The sequence below is a fragment of the Hyperoodon ampullatus genome, assembly GCF_949752795.1.
Source record: "Hyperoodon ampullatus genome assembly, chromosome: 18".
NCBI classification, from domain to species: Eukaryota; Metazoa; Chordata; class Mammalia; order Artiodactyla; family Ziphiidae; genus Hyperoodon; species Hyperoodon ampullatus.
Window position 1 is genome coordinate 40309563 of NC_136931.1, and position 21054 is coordinate 40330616.

Consider the following 21054-nt stretch of genomic DNA (forward strand, 5'->3'; position numbering starts at 1 on the left):
CCACTCCTAGGTATTTTCCAAGAGAAATGAAAACATATGTCTAAACAATAATCTGTACACAAATGTTCATAGCAGCGTTATCACAATGGCCAAGAAATGAAAACAACCCATGTATCTATCAGTTGATGAATGGATAAATAAAATAGGGTGTATCCATACAATGAACAACTTACCAGCGATAAAAAGGAGTGAAGTTCTGACTCGTGCTACAGCACTGAGGAACTCGGAGAACATCATATGAAGTGAAAGAAGCGAAAGACACAAAAGGCCACGCAGCATTATGATTCCAATCACATGAAGTGTCCAGAATAGGCAAATCCATGGAGACAGAAGGTAGATGCATGGTTGCCAGGGGCTGGGAGGGATGGAGAGATTGTGGGTGACAACCCAGGGTGTTGGGTTTCTTTTTGCGGTGATGAAAGTGTTTTGGCAAAGAGTGGCGATGGGTGCACAACCTCGTAAACAAACTGGATGGTGCACCTCAGGATGGCGAATTAGAAGGCACGTCAATATTAAACCTGTGGAAAAAAAAAGAGGAGGAGGTAGCTGTGGTGTGACAGGAAGGATGCTGGACCTCGGAACAGCACGAAGAGACGTGGCCAAGCTCTCTGCGCCCAGGACCTCATGGGCACGATGTGGGAGGACCCAAGCTGCTCCACAAGGGCGGACCGGCGCCAGGCCTGCAGCAGGGGCCAAGTCGGACTTGTGGACCTGTGATTCACAACCAGAATAGACACAGCATTTCACGTACAAATATCAAGGGCAAAGGAGCTCTGCCTTTCATTCTCTGAAAAAGTGAAGGAGGCAAATCCAAAAGGAAGCGAAAGGCAGAAAGAAAGCAAATAGAAAAAGTTTAGTGAAGAAACATGACGCAAAGTGTCTCTGACAACTCTAAAGCCCTGTTCTGTCTTGTGCGTGTGTGTTGCAGGGCGGAGGGTGATGGGAGGAACCATCACCCCTCTGGACCTTCAATCCCCCCTCTGTAAACAAACTGCATCTGACGATTTGCTGAGGTTATATACAGTGCCTGGACAAGTCAGAAACACGGACACAGGTAAGGACGACACTCTGCCTCCCGCATGGTTAGGTCCCGTGAGAGGGCCCTGGTACCTGGATCCTGTTGAGTATCATCAGCTTGGACTTGGAGTCCCAGGGAGGATCCGCTGGAGGCCCGGCCAATGACGAGAAGGAGGCCATGGCTACCTGGCTTGGAGAAGCCGCACAGCACATATCCATTTTCTTTGTTTTTTTTTTTTTTTTTTTTTTTTTTGTGGTACACGGGCCTCTCACTGTTGTGGCCTCTCCCGTTGTGGAGCACAGGCTCCGGACGCGCAGGCTCAGCGTCCATGGCCCACGGGGCCAGCCGCTCCGCGGCATGCGGGATCCTCCCGGACCGGAGCACGAACCCGTGTCCCCTGCATCGGCAGGCGGACCCTAAACCACTGCGCCACCAGGGAAGCCCTCACATATCCATTTTCACTTTCTCCTTCCGGAAGCCTGGAAGGCGCTGGGCCCTGGAGTTGCCAGAGAAGAGCCTGTAGCCTCCGCCCCAGGAGCAGGCCGGGCCCTCTTCACCTTTTGTGGCCCCAGAAGCCGTGCCATTCTCAGCCTAGGCCTGCTTCCCTGGGAGGTGGGCTCTGGATGACTCCTCTCCTCCTAACTGGGTCTGACGCAGGGCCCCGGGGGAGAAGATGTCCCACAGGTCCAAGGTCCCTTTCGAGGACCTCAACTGCTTCGCCAGAGAGGAGATGTCTGGGTTCCCAGGAGGGTCCAGGGACGACGCTGTGAGGGCAGGTGGAGCAGCAGCCACTTTTGGTCTTCCCTTTGTGTCCTGGCTCACTCTGCTGGGGGAGGCCTCTGTGGGGAAAGCAGGTTTGGATTTTCTCCTGCGGGTTAGGGATCCCTCTGGATCAGGGTTCACGGGGCCAGCATGGAGAGTCAACAGTGGGCGCCATAGGCGGGGGCTACTGTGGCCACGGCCCCTGCAGTGACTTCAGGGCAATTTGCTTGCCGTCAGGTGTGGGAAGCTGGGAGGAGGCGGCGGCACCTGGGTGTGGGAGGAGATCTGCTGGGACTTGGTGATCATCTGGAACACCTGCATCTGCTCGTGGCGCACCAGAGATTCCTGAGACTTCAGGAACAGCTGCCGGAAGAGCGGCGTGGCATCCGACGGGAGGCCGCTGGACTTTGGGCTGTCCTGGGGGCTAGGCTCACCAGGGTTCTGCCACGAGGAGTCGCAGTCAAATTTGCGCCTCTTGGAAGCCCAGGAGTCGTCTTCCCCACTGGTGCTGACATATCTAGGGTCACCCGAGGCCTCCCCTGGTGCCTTCAGGAGCGTGGGAGGGAAGGGCGGCATGTCCTCCAGACCGGTGCCCCGGCTGGGTGAGGGCTCCGCCGCAGGGGAGTCGCTGCTGAGCCCGGGGCCAGGCTCGGAGCCCTCCCGGGACAGAACTGCAGAGGGCTTGTGGACGACAAACATACTGTTTCCTTTGCTCTTAGGGCAGCCCGACAGGTTTCAGAGCCACTGGAAACTGTGGCTTGATGGCTGGGAACTGGCGGGGACAGTCTGGCAACGGAACAGAGGCAGGAAGGCGGGCAGGGGAGCGCCCTCGGGCCAGCCCTCCAGGGATGATGGGGGCTGGAGCAGCAGCAGCTCCGGCTCGGCTGGGTCGGGGCCGCTGTTCTCCGCTGCATGCGAGTGGATGGCCGTGAACAGGTCCGTGGCAGGCTCCTTCCGTGGGGGCCAGGGCTCCTCGGGAACCTCAGTGCCCAGGGCTCCTGAGGCCGCCGGGGTGCTGGCTGGGCCGCAGAAGGAGGACCCTGACGAGGGCAGGGAGGAACAGGCCGTGCTCCTCCCTTCCCCGCTGTCTGAAGGCCCTCCCGGGGCTGGCCTGGGAGAAGGGATCTTCTGTCAGACGATGCTGCTCACGATACAGTGCAGGAGGTCTCGGTTGGGCAAGAGGGAGCTGGGGGATGGGGCTTCCGGGGGCACCAGGGACCACAGGCTCGCGGGTGCGGGCTGGCTTGCCACCTCGTGCACATGGGGTGAGTTCCCGCAGGGCTCCTCCTCCGGGGGGGGCCTCCTTGAGGATGCACAGGCCGTGCTGGACCTCGGAGTGCCAGTGCAGGGAGCGGTAGTCGCAGTAGCTCTTGCTGCAGCCCTGCGCACTGCACACAAAGGGCTTGGTCTTCTGGTGGGTGAGCATGTGCCTGGTCCTGGAATCACATGAGGAGAAAGTTAGTGGGTGTCTCGGCGTGGGTCACTAACTGCAGGAACCCAGACGTGTCCCCAGGGGGCAGCAGCATCGCAACTCAGAAACTGTGCTCAGACCCTATGAGGAAAGACCCCTGCTAAGGCCAAAGCCGTCTGGAAGGGGGAGCTCTTGCCCTCATCCCTAAGCAAACCCCTAATTTGAGATTAAAAACATCAGTGGGAGCCAAGTCAGAGTTCCCCAAAGTGGGTTCCTAAGGAACACCAGTCTCCAGGGTTGCTCCCTGAGGACTTGGGCCCAGCTGGCAAATAAGTTTGGAAAAAACACTCTTTACTTCTTGGAGGATCCTAGTAGCAAACTGAAAAGCCACAGAGCAGATAAAGAGAGATCTGTTGAACTTTCCATGTCTCTCAAACTTATTTGCCCACAAAACCATTTTTTTAAATAGACACATTTAGCGTCCCCAAGAACCAGAGATGCAGAGTTCTGAGAACGCACTTGAGGAAATGCTAAGTTGGGGATGATCCTTCCTTGAACAAAGGAGTCTTTGCCTTCCCACAGGAGTCCTCTAGACAGTGACCTGGGAGCCACACAGGAAAAAAAAAAAAAAAAAAGAAAAAGAAAAAGCCAAATGTGCCTATAATTTCTGCAAATATAAAAGAATGCAAGTATGTATTATATTTACATCATACTTATACCTGCATTAATATATTATAAACAAATGGGTAAATCACCCTCTGGGTTCCCAACAATCCTACTCCGGATGGTTCTAATCAATGGGACCCAGTAAATAATGAAACCCTTTCCCAAACGTGGACCCTTGGCCTCCATCTGAGGGAAGCAGCAGAGAGGGCATCCGGAGACCCACTTTCTAGCCCTATTACCAGCTTGTGACAGGAGTAAATCATTTCCCATCCTTAATGGCGAGAGGGGAGAGGATACAATGAAAGCGGGATCCATCGAAGCCTCAGTAAAGGCCGGGCGAGCTGTAAACATGCAAGGGATCGTCCTCTCCCACTTACGAGTCTCTCAGTTTGAAAGCCTGTCTCTCCTCCCTCGGCAGCAAGAAAACTTATCATTTCTAAGACATGAAGAACAAATGGAATTCTGCTCCTCTTACACTGAGCTTGCTTTTTAAAGTCAAGTTTAAAAAAAAAATCGAGTTAATAAAAGGGGGAATTAAAAAAGGAAAAAAAGAGAGTGAACACTCCATTGCCATGTTCTAGAAACAGGCATTTCAGAACCCCTCACGCCCTGGTGTTATCCCAACATATATTCCTCATGGAGTGCATACCTGTTCTGCTCAGACAACTACCAGGGACTCTGAAAATTTCTCTACACAGTTAGCCCAACTCCCTCCATGACAAAATTGCCTCTGGAGTGTGTTTTTAAAGCACATGGGTCCTGTCTGCAAATCGCAGTGGCGCTCTCCTCACTGGAGTGAATCTGGAGGCTGGGGAGGGCGGGCTGTCCGGGGCAGTGTAGGCCCTGCCCCCCACAAACACTGGCCGTGGGAGGAGCACAGGTCGCACACACCTGGGACACCCGACGGTGGGGGGCGGTGCAGGTGGATGGGAGGGGATGCAAAAGAACCAGGAACACGCCCAGCCCCCAGCAGCCCCCTGAACAGATGTCCCGACCAGACTCCTACATACAGGTGGTCCTGACGCTTAAAGGCCTTGCTGAAGATTTTGCACACGTGTCTCCTCTCCTGGCAGTGTGTCGGGTAGTGCTTGCTGAGAGAACTGGCGCTGCTGAACACCTTCCCGCAGGGGCTGCAGTCCAGGAGTGGGTTCTGAGGGGACCTGTGCTGCCGCTTTCCTTTCCTTGTGCTCCCAGACGTGGCCCTGCCTCCTTCGTTAGCCTCTTTGGGCACCTTGACCACGCCTAGCCCCAGGTCTAGACAGAGGGAGAAAGAACAGGTTATGACATCCGGGGACATCGGAGCCCGGGCGGAAGCGCTCTACCACCCTCGGAACAACTTCAGCAGCTGAGTCCAACTCAGGGAGATGGCCGAGAACCCCAACTTCAGCAGCTTCACTCGCAGAGAAGACCAGGCTTAGCACCAGGTGAGGGGGAGAAGGGACCCTGGTCAGGCCACACCTCCAGGGCGGCACCCAATCTTGAAGCCACACTTGGGGGGTAAGGGAGGGGACAGCAACAGTCTGAGTGCTTCCAGGACAGAGTGACTGGACAGGCAGGACTTCATGACGGTAACATCAACAGCACACTTGCAAGTGCAATCCAGAAATGCACAAGGCAAAATCTTAGAAAAGTTTAAGTCCTTTCTCCCAGCCAATTCCACTCTGGTTTTTTAATTAAGGAAATTAAGGCAGATCTGTACAAATTAACGGAGACCTTGCAGTGAACTGCAAGTGAGTTAACTGCAGCATTGTTTTTCCTGGTGAAATGTGAGAAACCACCTAATAACTGACACGAGGGCAGGTGGGTGACTGCATTCTAGTCTCAGTGGTCTATGGCGCAGGCATTTAAGATACAACTGTAGGAAAATATCCGATGACGTGAAAGGATGTTCATGCCGTACCACTAAGTGCTGTGCCACTAACAAGATGATTGCTGAAAAACGGAATGATCTAGTCTTTAGAAGGGACAAATAAATTTGAATACAAACAAACAGAATGGGATTGACTGGTAGGATCATGGATCATCTTAATTTTCCTTTTCCTGCCTATCTGAATTTTCCATGTTTATGTACTTTTTGGGTAAATGATAAAAGGTATTTCCACGAATCACCTCATCAGAGGAACAGGTGAAGAGGCTGGGAATGTCCATGTGGGAGAGGGAGATGTCTTCAAGTAGCTGAAGGGCCAGGATGTGGAGGAGGGAGCACACTGCTTCTGTCTTGCTACAAGGGGCAGAGCTAGATTTGATGAATAAAAGGTAAAGAGAGAGGGCTTCCCTGGTGGCGCAGTGGTTAAGAGTCCGCCTGCCGATGCAGGGGACACGGGTTCGTGCCCCGGTCTGGGAAGATCCCACATGCCGCGGAGCGGCTGGGCCCGTGAGCCATGGCTGCTGAGCCTGTGCGTCCGGAGCCTGTGCTCCGCAATGGGAGAGGCCACAACAGTGAGAGGCCCATGTACCGCAAAAAAAAAAAAAAAAAAAAAAAGGTAAAGAGAGGGACTTCCCTGGTGGCGCAGTGATTAAGAATCCGCCTGCCAACGCAAGGGACATGGGGTCGAGCCCTGGTCCAGGAAGATCCCACATGCTGCGGAGCAGCAAAGCCCGTGCGCCACAACTACTGAGCCTGCGCTCTAGAGCCCACGAGCCACAACTACTGAAGCCCACGCGCCCAGAGCACGTGCTCCGCAACAAGAGAAGCCACCTCAATGAGAAGCCCGTGAATCACAACGAAAAGTAGCCCCCGCTTGCTGCAACTAGAGAAAGCCCACATGCAGCAACGAAGACCCAATGCAGCCAAAAATAAATAAATAAATTTATATTAAAAAGATGTGTAAAAAAAAGTATAGGGAAGCTGATTTTAAATCACTAGAAACGTAAGGACAGTGGATACAAGACCTAAGAACTCTGCAGGCTTGCTGCTGTGTTCCTAGCTCCTGGGATTCCCATTCCTGTACTCGTAGGCACACAGTAACTGTTGCATGGATGAATCATGGAAGATTTTTCTACCCCTTAAGATGGATTAGACTGCCTCACGTGATAGCAAGTTTAAAAACTGCCCTTCATCTAGGATGCAGCAGAGGCTGGACCCAAGAATCCAACAGGTCAGGGCGTGCATACTGCACTAAAGGACCCCAAAGGCTAATTCTCTGTGGCTGAGATGTAGCTTGAGAGACACAGCAGAAAGGAACCTCGACTCTCATCCCAACTCTGTCTCTGGCCATTTGTCACTTAACCTGTCTGGTCTACATCTTCTTCATAGGAAAAGCTGCTGTGTTGAGTGGTCGAATGATTCTAACAGTTTAAATGGCGGAAAATAGGACTCCCATGTGGGAAAGTCCTTGCCTTGATAACTTACTTTTAAAATGTTCATTAGAGGGCTTCCCTGGTGGCACAGTGGATAAGACTCCGCGCTCCCAATGCAGGGGGCCCGGGTTCGATCCCTGGTCAGGGAACTAGATACCATATGCATGTGGCAACTAAGAGTTCGCATACCACAGCTAGGGAGCCCACCTGCCACAACTAACACCTGGTGCAACCAAATAAATAAATAATAATATTTTTTTTAAAAAAGATGAGTATTTAAAATAAATAAATAAAAATAAAATAAAATGCTCATTAGGACCTCCCTGGTGGCATAGTGGTTAAGAATCCGCCTGCCAATGCAGGGGAGACGGGTTCGAGCCCTGGTCCGGGAAGATCCCACATGCCGCGGAGCAACTAAGCCCGTGCGCCACAACTACTGAGCCTGCACTCTACAGCCCGCGAGCCACAACTACTGAGCCCACGTGCCACAATTACTGAAGCCCGTGCACCTAGAGCCCGTGCTCTGCAACGAGAAGCCACCGCGATGAAGAGCCCGTACACAGCAAAGAAGAGTAGCCCCCGCTCGCCACAAATAGAGAAAGCCCGCGTGCAGCAACGAAGACCCAACGCAGCAAATAAACAAACAGAAGTTTTTCTCTAAAAATAAATAAATAAATAAAATGCTTATTAAAGCAACTGTTAAACTAGAGAACAAAATGTGGTTTCAAAAAAATTGGCAGGGACACTGAAAAACAGGCACATTGAGTCACTGGCCCGGGAAGCCACTTGCTCTTCCCAGAAAGCATGTGCACAAGCTCTAAAACTGTGTGTGTTCTCCAACCAGCAAGCCTACACGGAGGAATATGTGCGAAGAACTCATCCAAGAGAAAAGTCAATGGAAAAGTTATTCACAGATCCACTGTAACATTCTATCAGGCAAGAATATGGTCCGACAATACAATGGAATAACCATTACAATGACAACCGAATAGTCTACCTTCATATAAGAAAGCAGACTCACTAAGTTTTAGAAACTTCAAATGAATTAGACACTTAATACATCTCTGCAAAACCATGTGTACCCTAGTGGCCTCACCTACGTTTTTTAAAAATCCACGTGTGGGAGCCATGGTGGGGATTTTAATTGTTATTACTTTTCTTTATTTTCTAACTTTTCTATATAAATCTATATCACTTTCTAATTAAAATATATAAGCATATCCATTTGTATGAATCTGAATTTAAGTTAGAGAAGTGTAAAGAGTTAAAATTTAACGTTCAGTGGATTTTTTTTAATAAGGTAACCAAAAAAAAAATCCTCAACTTTAAAACAAATTAGGAAAAATTGAACTAGATTAATGCTTTGTAACATTCACTGGGGGGCACAAACCCATATGAAAATCTGGTGAAATATCACAGTTTCTCTGCCCAGCAAAACGCACACGTACTCACCCTAGCAGCATTTTTAGGTAATTTCTGTGGTTCAGGTTGAGAACCTTAATTACTGTAACCAGGCCTGGCCCAGCACCTGCAATACCAAGGATGGCCTTGGTTTCTAGGATTTCACATTTAGCCATGGTTCCAACACGGGGACAAGGCGAACGGCTTGTCTACATTGTGTGGAGTGCGGGCCTCGGCAGTCTTTCATTCTAGCGAGTACGCAGGACAGTTCTTGAGCTGCTGATCCCAATTAACATTGACATTTGTTCTGCAGGGCTGTTCCAGATGTGGCCTTCCACGCGTGTGGTGTGATTATAAATACGAAGGAGCTCTAAGTCAACTCGTCTAAGCAACTTACCCAAGAACCCATGAAGTGGGTTAAAAACAAAAATCAAATTTATCCTATGGCGGAAGTCTGAAGGTAAACCAAAAGGTGATGTAACCAACGTCTCTGACTGTTCCACTAGTTCTCCCTTTGCTCCTCCGCTGCGGAAGAGAAAGACTTAGAACTGCATCAATGGACTGTGGGAAGGTATTCTAACAGTATTGGTAAAAATCACTACCATCTGTCCAGTGCTTCCCAGCCTGCAAAGTGCTTTTACTTTCATTTCTTCTTTTGCTTCTTACTGCTGGCACTCTGGGGGGAAAGCAGAGTGGGTATTATTGTAAGGCAGTCTGAGATTCTGGATCTGCATACTCCACCAATGGCTTCATGGAGTCACTGTCCTTCCCTGAATACACGGACAGGGCATCCAAGTTGTCCTCCAGCATCTTGCTGGGCGCGTCAGGCATCAGGAGGCTGGGGGCCAGGTCCAAGTGGCTCAGGCCATCGTACAGCAGGTCTCGTGAGCCAGGCCCCAGATCCCGGTTGAGGGTGTCGCTGCATTTGAGCGCCTGGCTCTCGGGAAACGAAGGGAGGTGCATCTCGGATGGAAGGGTGCCCTTGTCCCCCAGGCTGCACTGGTCCATGGCTCTCCACTACCAGGTCTCAGCCAACAGCTACTCTCTAGACAAGCAAGGCTGTGTAAGGAGTCAGGGAGGAGAGAGCTCTTGGTGGTGTTTATTTCCTGAGAATGAACGAGGACGAATCACAATTATGAGATGGCAACACACATGGTGGATAGAGCGTGGACTTGGAATTCAAACAGACCTGTATGGGGGTTTGTTCTCGGCCACTTAACAGCCACATGACCTTGGGCAAGTCACTTAAGGTCCATGAGCCCTAGTTTCCTCATCTGTAAACTGAGCGTAAGAGTACCTCCATCATAAGATGGTTGTAAGGAAAAAGCAACCGAAATGTCCATCAACAGAGGAATGGATAAAGAAGATGTGGTACATATATACAATGCAATATTACTCAGCAATAAAAGAGAACAAACTAATGCCATTTGCAGCAACATGGATGGACCTAGAGATTGTCATACTGAGTGAAGTCAGTCAGACACAGAAAGACAAATATCATAGGATATCACTTATATATGGAATCTAAAAAAAGGGGGATATAAATGAACTTATTTATAAAACGGAAGCAGAGACATGGATGTAGAAAACAAATTTATGTTTACCAGGGGATGGTGGGGGGAAGGGATAAATTGTGAGATTGGGATTGACATACACACTACTATATATAAAACAGATAACTAATAAGAACCTACTGTATAGTACAGGTAACTCTACTCAATACTCTGTAATGGCCTATATGGGAAACGAATCTCAAAAAAGAGTTGATATATGTATATGTATAACTGATTCACTTTGCTGTACACCTGAAACTAACACAACATTGTAAATCAACTATACCCCTATAAAAATTAAAAAAAGAAGAAGAAGAAGAAAAAAAAAGATTGTTGTAAGGAATAAATGAAAGGATTTTGGCAACATGGTGGACTAAACTGACCTCTTTCTCCAACTATAAACACATAGAGATAGGAGAAAAGACCATTTTTAATACAGAGTCAAGCTCAAGAGACAGGTAAGACCCCAAGTGCCAGCAACAATGAGGAAACTCAAAGCCACAGGTGCGAGCACAAGTTGGCCCAAGGGGAAAGTCAGACTCCAATACAGGGCCTGGAACTGTCATCCAATATGGTGGCCACCAGTCACATGTGGTGATGACACACTGGAAATGTGGCCCCGAATTGAGACCTGCTGTGAATGTCAAATACACTGGATTTGGAAGACTTAGTACCCCAAATAATTCATTTTCATATTGATTACATGTTGAAATGATAATATTTCGGATCTACTGGCTTAAATGTAATATGTTATTAAAATTAATTTCATCTACCTCTTTATTTTTTAATGTGGCTATTTGCAAATTTTAAATTATATACATGGCTCATATTATATTTCTCTTAAAGAGCACTACCCTGGAGGCTGGGACCTGAGGTTGTAACAAACACATGGAAAAGGAAACAGGGACTTGAGTTCACAGGCAAGGGAGACCTGGGACCCTGGAAGAGCCAAGCCATCCACAGGAAAACTAAATAAATGAAAGAAAAACACCGCACACAAGCCGTGAAAAGCATCACAAGAACTAGTTAAAAACAGGACGAGAGACAACAAAACCTAGCAGAGAAAAGAAGAAGACACAAGGGGCAAGGACATTTTTTAAAAGAAACAAATGAAACTTCTAGAAATGAAAGACTTGTAAATTTAAAACTCACTGGGAGGGTTAAACAGCAGATAAACAGTGCTGAAGACACAAATAAAGAACGGGCAGAGCAATCTGAAGATAATTCTCCCCCAGAATTCAGTGCAGAGAGAGAAACAAATGGAAAATACAAATGAAGAAGCAAATGCAAAAGTCCAACATATGCCTAAAAGGGGTCCTGAAAGGGAAGAGGAGAGGATGGAGAAGACATGGTACCTCAGGATGGCGGAGGGATTTCCAGAACTGCGGAAACACAGGGCTCCAGACTTAAAGATATGATTCTTGAAGGTATATGGTTAATCATGAACAAGCACTGCAAGGCCAGAGCAGGACAAAAAAAAAATGAATTCACTCCTCGACACACAAGCAGAACTGCAGAACCCTAAAGACCAAGAGAAAACCCTAAAGACTACCAGGAAGACCAGGCAGATCATTTACAACTTCTCAACAGAAACGAGGCTAGAAGACAAGGACTACCACCACCTGCAGACTGAGGAAAGGCAGGAGTCAGCGCAGAACTCAATGCACAGGAAAACCAGGATTCAAGAGTCTACACAGACTTTTCCAGACAAGGCATAAGGCTGTACCTTGTACACTTTGGCTCAAACACTACCACAGGTTTTGAATCATTTAGTAAAAACAAAAAGAAAGATGAAGATTCACTTCATACTTTAAGTATTCACACTCAAAGAATCTAACCGTAACCGCCAGAGAAAAGGAATAAACTATGTAACATGTAAACTAGTAGAATTGATCCTAAAAAGAAAAAGAGAGAAAAGAGTCAAAATATTAAAATCAGAAATTAAAGAAGGGACATCACTCATGATCTTACAAAATTCAAAGGATTGTAAAGGAATACTATGAACAACTGCATGCCAACAAATTAGGCAACTCAGAGAAAAACGGACAGATTTCTAGAAAGATATAAATTACCAAAACTGACTCGAGGAAACAGACTATCTGAAAAGACCTATAAGGGTAAAAAGCTTGAATTACTCATTTAAAAACTTCCCACCCATGCCAGCATAGAAACAGTGAAAACAATCTACCTTGTCTGAACTGTGGAAAATAGTAAGGTTCACAGCAACCAAGCAAACACTTATCAAGAGAAAGGTGAATGAACCACCCCCGCTTCCCCACTCTCCAGCTCAGCAGTGATTCTGAAGACAGCACCCCCCTTCTCTTGTGGGTTCCTGGTGTGGGAGGGAGCAGACAGGACCTTGTTCTCAAAGAACTGAGGCTGTCTGTCCTGACCTGTCAAATAGCTTCTGAAGGTCTAATGAAAAGGTGTTGCCTTTGGGAGTTGCCTTCTGAGTTGTGTCTAACTCAGAATTTGCTCAGAGCAGAGAGTGGCCATGGGGAAGGCATTTGTCAAAAACATTCAAGGCAGTCAACCAGTCACTGCAGCCTGGGGCAAAGGATATTAACTGAGGCCGACAACAGACAGCACTGAAAGCCAGGGAGAAAAGCTGGAGAGTGAGATGCTTTGGGGAACAAGGGCTCTGAAAGGGCTCCACACTGGCAGTTTCTTACAAAGCTAAACATAAACAGGGCCTTACCATACCATCCAGCCATCACACTTCTAGGTATCCACCCCAATAAGCTGAAAACTTATGTCCATACAAATGTTTACAGCAGCTTTATTCATAACTGCCAAAAACTGGAAGCAACCAAGATGTCTCTCAACAGAAGAATGGATAAACGAACTGCGGTACATCATATAATGGGATATTATCCAGCAATAAAAAGCAAAGAGCTATTGGACTTCCCTGGTGGCGCAGTGGTTAGGAGTCCGCCTGCCGATGCAGGGGACACGGGTTCGATCCCTGGTCCGGGAAGATCTCACATGTCACGGAGCAACTAAGCCCGTGCGCCACAACTACTGAGCCCACGTGCCACAACTACTGAAGCCCGCGTGCCTGGAGCCCACGCTCTGCAACAAGAGAAGCCACCGCAATGAGAAGCCCGTGCACCGCAATGAAGAGTAGCCCCCGCCCGCCGCAACTAGAGAAAGCCTGCGCACAGCAATGAAGACCCGATGTAAGCTGTAAGCTGCCTGCTGAATGTTGAAGGCCTGTCCCAACACTCACCCAGATGTCAACTGCAGAGACTGTGAGTTGTTTGATGTGGGGTTTGTTTGTTTTGCTTTGAACATTTAAGGAAATCTCTGTCAAATGTCTCTTTGGACACTTAAGGAAATCTCTGTCAAATCTCAGAAGAGACACTTCACTGACCACGCGTGACAAAAAATACAGTCTTTCTAAAATTAGCCTAAAGTCACTAAACGAACAAACAATTAGAACCCACACTGGACAACAGCAAAGCCTGGGGTGGAGGTGCGGGGGAGAATCTGATTCCCAGAGGTACCATATTATAATATTCAAAATGTCCAGTTTTTCAACAAAAAGTTATGACGTATGCAAAGTATTTCACATAAATGGCATCAAACAATATGCAGCCTTTTCTGTCTGGCTGCTTTCACTAAGCATAGCATTTTCGAGTTTGATCCCCCCCTTGGGGCACATATCATCACTTTATTCCCTTTTATGGATGAACACTATTCCACTGTGTGGATAGAACACATTTTCTTCATCCATTCATCTGCTGATGAGTATTCGGGTTGTTTCCATTCTGGGCTATCACGCGTAATTCTGTCCATAGCGAGACATTTAATAAACGCTTGACGACTCACTGATAAATCGAGTGGATCCTAGAATAACTGGAGTTTGGGCTAGTTTCCTAGGCCATAGGCTTCGACTGTTTTGAAACCTTTCATGTTGCAATGGAATAGACTAGCTGCAAGTGTAACGTCTGAGTGTCACATTATGTGTCCGCCTGTGTGTCTGTGTTAAGTAGCCTACTGAGGGGGCTCAAATTAAAGTTCACTGCAGGTCTGAAATCCTGTACCAGAACTCCGGGACCCAAGTGAGTTTCAGAATTCACAATCTGAGGGATTCAGAAAGGTAAATCAATGCATACGCCACACTGTAAGTAACCGCCAGTGGGTCCAGGGCAGCACCTGGTGACCAAATCATTCTTTCTGCATTGAAACCCTGACAGCTCAGAGTAAACAGAATCCATAAAGACAGGAAAGAGCAATATGTGAGTTCAGGTGTGGCCACAAAGAGGTCTGAGCCACCTCAGCATTTTCAGACCTTCTGGGAATTCTAAATTGCAGACAAGGGAATGTGGATGACAGAAGTTTATATTTTAAGGCAAAGTGAATTTCTCTGCCAATTCCAAAGTTTCTTCTACAGTGCTGCTCTAAAGTGTTCCCAGCACTCCAAGGGGAAAAGAACCCATCTCCTTCACCTCCCGACTATAAAAACAAGCAAATAATATAAAACATAAAGCATTACTTAAAAGTAACATAAAGCAACATCTTATAAAGTAAAACTGTAAGCGTTTTCTCCTTGTCAGGTAGCACATCAAGTGCTCTTCGGGCCTTAATTCACTCACCCCTCACAACGACCCCGAGGTCGGTTCTATCATTACTCCCACTTTGCAGAGAAGAAAAGGGACTCTGGGAGGGTAAATCATTTGTCCACACTCACACAACTAACAGGTAGTTGAACCAGATCTTAAACCCAGATTATTATTTTTTTTTGTATATATTTATTTTTGCGGTACGTGGGCCTCTCACTGTTGTGGCCTCTCCCGTTGCGGAGCACAGGCTCTGGACGCACAGGCTCAGCGGCCATGGCTCACGGGCCCAGCCACTCCACGGCATGTGGGATCTTCCCGGACCGGGGCACGTACCCGTGTCCCCTGCATCGGCAGGCGGACGCTCAACCACTGCGCCACCAGGGAAGCCCAAACCCAGATATCTTGACTTTAGAGCTTGTGTTCTTACCCGTTGCACAATACTGATTCCCTATAAATTAATCTGTAGACTGCACTGCACCAATTATACTAGAAAACACAAAAGGTGCCAATGGGGGCGGGGTGGAAGACAGGATTATGTCTCAGGATTTCCCCAATGCCGAAATTGCCTTCCTTCCAACATACTCCTATAGTCCATAGAACAAACTGGTCCGGTTACAACCTCAGGCAGGCACGCCAGAAGTCCAAAGGCTGGGCTTTGACATTTACATCCTTTTCCAGATAGTAAAGCAACACCCCCCCCCACCCCGCTCAACCAGTACTGAACTTGCTCTTGTTCTGTCAACAGATAAATTCAATTCAACAAGTTTTAGCACCTTCTATGCACAGAGCTCCCCGCTAGTCCCTGTAGGGCAGGGTTTCTGGTCCCCTGGAGACATTCCCAAGCTTCCAACTACTCTTTACAAGACTTTTGTAATTTTGTGCTTTCGTTTTGAGAACAATCTAAACAAGAAAATCTGTATATCTGGATTATTGGATTACCACTTTATAACCCAGTAATACTACCATTTGGTTTCAATGCCCGGGCTTTGTTTAGGATTGCACTAATGCCACTAACGCTGACTAGGACTACTTTAATTGCTGCAGGCTAATGAGAAGAGGACAGAGGTGGATTGAGCTCATGATAATGCTTTTGGCCTCAACTAAAGCCAGTGGACATGATGGTACAAGTGGAGGTTTTGCTGCAGTTCAAACTGAAAAAGGGATGGGAGATCTGAGATACCACAGGGCCTGTTAAACCCAAAAGGGCCCGGTGTGGCAGTCTGCAAAGTATTTGTTTCAAGGAAGCCGTTAAATTCCAGCAAAATAGCAGCCCTCTCATTAAATTAATGTTTGTAATTTGAGTTACATTAGTTCGGTTGCTTTGTTTCTATTTGATTGGCAAATTGACTTTGGCTTTATGGTGGCACGAGAGCTGTAAGCTTTAGGAACTTGTGCCTCATTTTAGCATCATTTAGGCCTTGTTTAATAGTTTAAAAAACAGTTTAAGTCAACACTGGGGATCCAAAGCAATTTTATTTTTTTTTTCTTTTGAAAAAGGCCTATCGGGGCTTCCCTGGTGGCACAGTGGTTGACAGTCCGCCTGCCGATGCAGGGGACACGGGTTCGTGCCCCAGTCCGGGAGGATCCCACATGCCACGGAGCAGCTGGGCACATGAGCCATGGCCGCTGAGCCTGTGCGTCCCGAGCCTGTGCTCCGCAATGGAAGAGGCCACAGCAGTGAGAGGCCTGCGTACTGCAAAGAAATAAAATAAAATAAATAAAAATAAAAATAATAAAAAGGCCTATCATTCCACGACTGGTGGGGTAGGAGGAGAAAGAGATTCTCCTGTGAAATGCTACAACCTCTTGGGAAAGTAACCCACCATAGATTCTAGACCGCAGCCATAAATCCACAATTAGGTAAATAATATTTACTGAGGCCTTGTTTGGAGGGAAGGGAGAGAACAATTTCAATATCTACCTGTTCTATAGAAATGTTTTACTCAGCCTGCAGTAAATTTCAATATTTTTCAATTAGTTACCAAGTTGAAAAATCTGTCAGAGTTTTTTTGGACAGAGTATCACTGTCCAAAAGAACCTTCTGAGCTGCTGGAAATGTTCTAAATCTGCATTGTCCAATGACAGCCACTCAGCACATGCAGTTAATGAGCAGCTAGAAATGCAGCTAGTGCAACTGACAAACTAAGTTCTTTATTTTATTTAATTTTAATTAAGTTAGCTACAAATGGCTTGTGGCTACCACCTGGGACACTGCATTGAAAATAAGCTTATCCAAATTCTATTTAAAAACCTGGGGAAAAATATCTGATGCTCTGTCAACACTGAGTCCACAAAGCAACAACTGGCTGGAGCTGAGAAGCCACAGCTGCCTTTAGACACAGCATGCACTCTCCAGTTTGTCACAGTCCTCACCACTCCCTAACCTCTTACACCTGGCCATACCGCTCATCTATATGCCCTGCCCAGCCCCTCGAGACATCTGAATTTATGACACTGATTTGTGCCGTTGCCCTTGACCACCTTCTCTTCACTCGGCTTTACCAAATGAAACGCTTCCAAAGAAGACCGAAACGCCCCCTCTACTGCAGAGAATACTCCCAACATAACTAAGTCTGAGATTATTTCCCCCTCCTCTCAACTCTGATAAGCACTTGTCTGAAAATCCATGTAACACTCATCCTGAATGGCTTCAAAATTTAATTATCTTTCAGGTTCTTCTATTTCCCCCCGGACTATAAGCTCTAGGATGACTTTGACTCTACCTTATGTGTCTCTACTTCTGATAGCATCTTGCTGGTCACAGAACTCTGATCAAAGAAGGCTCTCAGCATCCCTTTCCTTATGAGTGACAGGATTCCATTGGGCCACCTCTCTTCCTCTTTGAGCAGCCCTAACCTGTTGGTGTGTCAGCTTTGCCACCTCCCCCTCCCCACCAAGAGCCACCTTCTCTTCCTCTCTGTGCATCAGTGTTACCAGGGAGACAGTGATCATGTCTCAGTAACATCAGGTTGTTGGAGCAGGGAGGTAGGAGAGACTTGCAGCTTTTACCCCGCCGATGCCAATTCTTTCCTTATTTTCCCACTCCAAACATTGTTGTAAACTACAGGCTTCTTTTGTTTAACCTACACAGTGTTTTTAAAAATTGGATCAAAAAAAAAAAAAAAAGAAAAGAAAAAAAAATTGGATCAGATTGCCTGAATACCCCAAAAATAAAAAATAAATAAAAATTGGATCAGCCACCAACATTTTTTTTAATGGGGAGATTACACCTAGAGATATGACTTTCTGCCTTCTTTTTAAAATGATTAGATTTGATATTCCCGGATAGGTAATAATAGGATAGAGTGAGGGACAACGGCCATCTCTGGATGGGGCAATGGCCTCCAGGTCCCACAGTCCCCACTTACCTTCCGGCCTGGCCCCCATAATAACCACCATCATAATACTAAGAATAGCAGCAAACATTTACTAAAGCGTTATCATGTTTCAAGCATCACTGCAATCACTTATATATCACTTCATTTAATTCCCACAACATCCCTTTGAGGCATAAACTATATTATTGACCCTATTTTATGGATGAGGTGAATAAAGTCCACACAAGTTAAGTAACTTGTCCCAAATCAAGGTTAGCATTCAACCCTGGGAAGTCTGACTTCAAAGCCCTCACCCTTAACCACTCACTGTGCTGTGATTCCACGCTTGACGCTGGGATTCCTGCCCTATACTCTGCACTTACATTCTTCACTTGAACAACCAAGGAAAACTCCTCCTCTAGCCATGGAACCAATATAGAATTTTCACCGTAAGTTTCACTCATTTCCTCTGATCGCTCATTTAAAAAGCAGATATAAAGCTTATGCTGGAAAACAGAACGACACAGAGGAATCAGAAGGCTATGATTGCACTTGCCAGAGAGACTTCTTACATAGAATTAACTAAACGAGGAAAAGAGACATCAAAGTTTCTCACTCCACAAGCTCTTCCTACCAGAAAATGCAGACAATCGTTAAAACCTAGAATAGACATTTTCGTAGTGAGGACAATGAGAGGACCCCCGGGGTCCTCGAGAGTCTTTCACGGAGTCTCTGAGGTCAAAATTATTTTCATAACAATATTTAGACGTTATCTGCCCTTCCTATTCAGTGAAACTTTCCAGGGGCTACAGGACTTATCTCAAAAGGCTGAATGCAGAAGCAGATATAAGACTCCAGATGACTCTAAAAATGTAAAACGGGACTTCCCTGCTGGCACAGTGGTTAAGAATCCGCCTAACAATGCAGGGGACACGGGTTCCAGCCCTGGTACGGGAAGATCTCACATGCCGCAGAGCAACTAAACCCGTGAACCACAACTACTGAAGCCCATGTGCCTAGAGCCCGTGCTCTGCAACAAGAGAAGCCACTGCAATGAGAAGCCTGTTCACTGCAATGAAGAGCAGCCCCCGCTCACCAGAACTAGAGAAAAGCCTGCGCACAGCAACAAAGACCGAACGCAGCACTCCCAAAACGATGCCACTATTCTTGCTAAATTTTTTATCTTCTGAAATATAGTTTTTTAATTAAAATGTCAATTATGTTAATACATAATGGGTTTACTATTGATATTTTTAAATGAATTAATTTTTTACAATTTATGTTTTAACTTTTAATACAGCAAATATCAGCAGATACAGTTCACATGCACAAAAAGACCCTGAGGTCTTCAATAATTTTTAAGTGTAAAGGGGTCCTAAGATAAAAAAGTCTGAGAACTGCTGCTCTCAAGAGAAAAAGTCCAGCATGGACGCATGGGCCCAAATAGGTGTGTATATGTGTCTAACCTAAACCCAAAATTCCAAACTGGTGGCCAGTAACATGTTTTGCAAGCTCCCACACCTTGGTGTGGTCTTTAATAAGGTCTTTAAGTACTTATATTTAAATACTTTAATAATTTAAAATTTAATAATTTTAATAAATATATTAAATATTTAAATAAAGGTCTTTAAATACTTACTAAATTGGTTGTCAACATTTAAAGATCAAAAAGCTTCACATAAAGACAGTGTTCTGGTTTCTTCTGGGAAAAAAAAAAAAGAAAGTAAAAGTTCTGGCAACACTGCCCCGACATTTCCACTTGGCCATTTCCACTGGCTGGCATCGCTTAGATGGGGAACACAATCTTAGGTTTGCCAGTCTGGGCCTTTACCTGCCCATCCCCTGCAGGTATCTAAGTTGCTGAGCTAGAGAAAAAAAAAAAGGGTTTCTTTGCAATAAATGATAAAACATACACCAATCTAATAAATGTCTGCATTCCTACAGAGCAGTCAACATGTACAATAAATAACCCTTTTCCTCATCTGACCTCCCAAAGCAGCAACTTCTAATGGTTTCACCATTGGTACAGAGACCCTTGCATTGATGAGAAACCCTTCTGAGAAAGAAAGGAATCCATCTGACAAAGTGGATGTCCTCAGACAAATGCAAAGGGAGGAAACTCACCAGGAGAAGTGCGAGTGAATGAAAGAACCTCCAGGAACAGGAGGGCCCAGTTTAGGTCGCACAGTGAAGGGGGTTCAGGTGACAGACCATTAGATATTTCCTCCTGGAATGCTGGATAATAAATTCGGGACACTCATCCAACTTCTTTTGCCCTGAAAGCAGGTGGTGGAAAGGCAGGGGCAATCAGAACTTGGGTCGCCAAAGCAAGGGCACAGGTGTAAAACTGGGGGAGATTGGCCATTTTGGGAAGAAAGAAGAAAGCAACACTGAACTGGGGAGATCTAGGTAGGAAAAGGGATTTTGTTGTTAGAGGAGTTATCTTCTTTCTTTCCGTATTTTTCCTCCCTTGGGAAGGAACCTGGAGAGCTTTGCTGGGAGAAGCCTAATAGGGGTGGAACTGGTGAGGAAAAGGGGTTTTCGATGGAGAGTTGGGGAAGGCGGTTGGAACAATAAATATTAGACGAGAGAGAAAGTGGAAGGACTGAGCTGGTTTGTTATCAGTGGAAAGATCTTCCAAACAGGGGGACTCTTGGTGGGAAGAAAGAATTTTTACTGGAAAGTGATCCTCAATGGAGGAGAAATCTGGGAAAGAAAAAATAATTTCTTTGCTAGAGGAAGCTCCTAAAAGGAGCGGGAGGGGCGTAATCAAGGAGTCTGGGAGGGCTTTTTGGTTTTGCTGGAAGATCCTAAAAGGAAACAAATCTGGGTCCCCTAAAGGGAGGGGGTCTCTTCAGAAGGAAAGGAGATTTTAGCACCAGGGGCCTAGAAAGCAGAGGGCGAATGCAAGGCCGACATGCAGAAAGTGCGGAGGTCGGGTAGGGCCCGCGGCGCGAGCTGGGGAGCTGTGAGGGGGCAGTTGGGGCCTCACGGGGGACGGGATAGGAAAGAAAAGTCGGCCCGGGCCTCTAAGGAGAGCCTTCTCCAAGGGGGAAGGGGC

At 46.8% G+C, this 21054-nt stretch overlaps 1 pseudogene across 1 annotated transcript in view; it reads right to left on the reverse strand.

Moving 5' to 3' along the window:
* Nucleotides 1-9996, reverse strand: part of LOC307066832 (zinc finger protein 541-like) — a 32863-nt pseudogene extending 22867 nt beyond the window's left edge. Inside the window, exons 1-4 of the transcript in view lie at nucleotides 9260-9996; nucleotides 4868-5111; nucleotides 1481-3216; nucleotides 1111-1416 (exon numbers count right to left, since the gene is read on the reverse strand). The product of the transcript in view is annotated as a zinc finger protein 541-like (transcript). The remainder of the gene's footprint in view (nucleotides 1-1110; nucleotides 1417-1480; nucleotides 3217-4867; nucleotides 5112-9259) is intronic.
* Between the last annotated feature and the right edge of the window lie 11058 nt (nucleotides 9997-21054).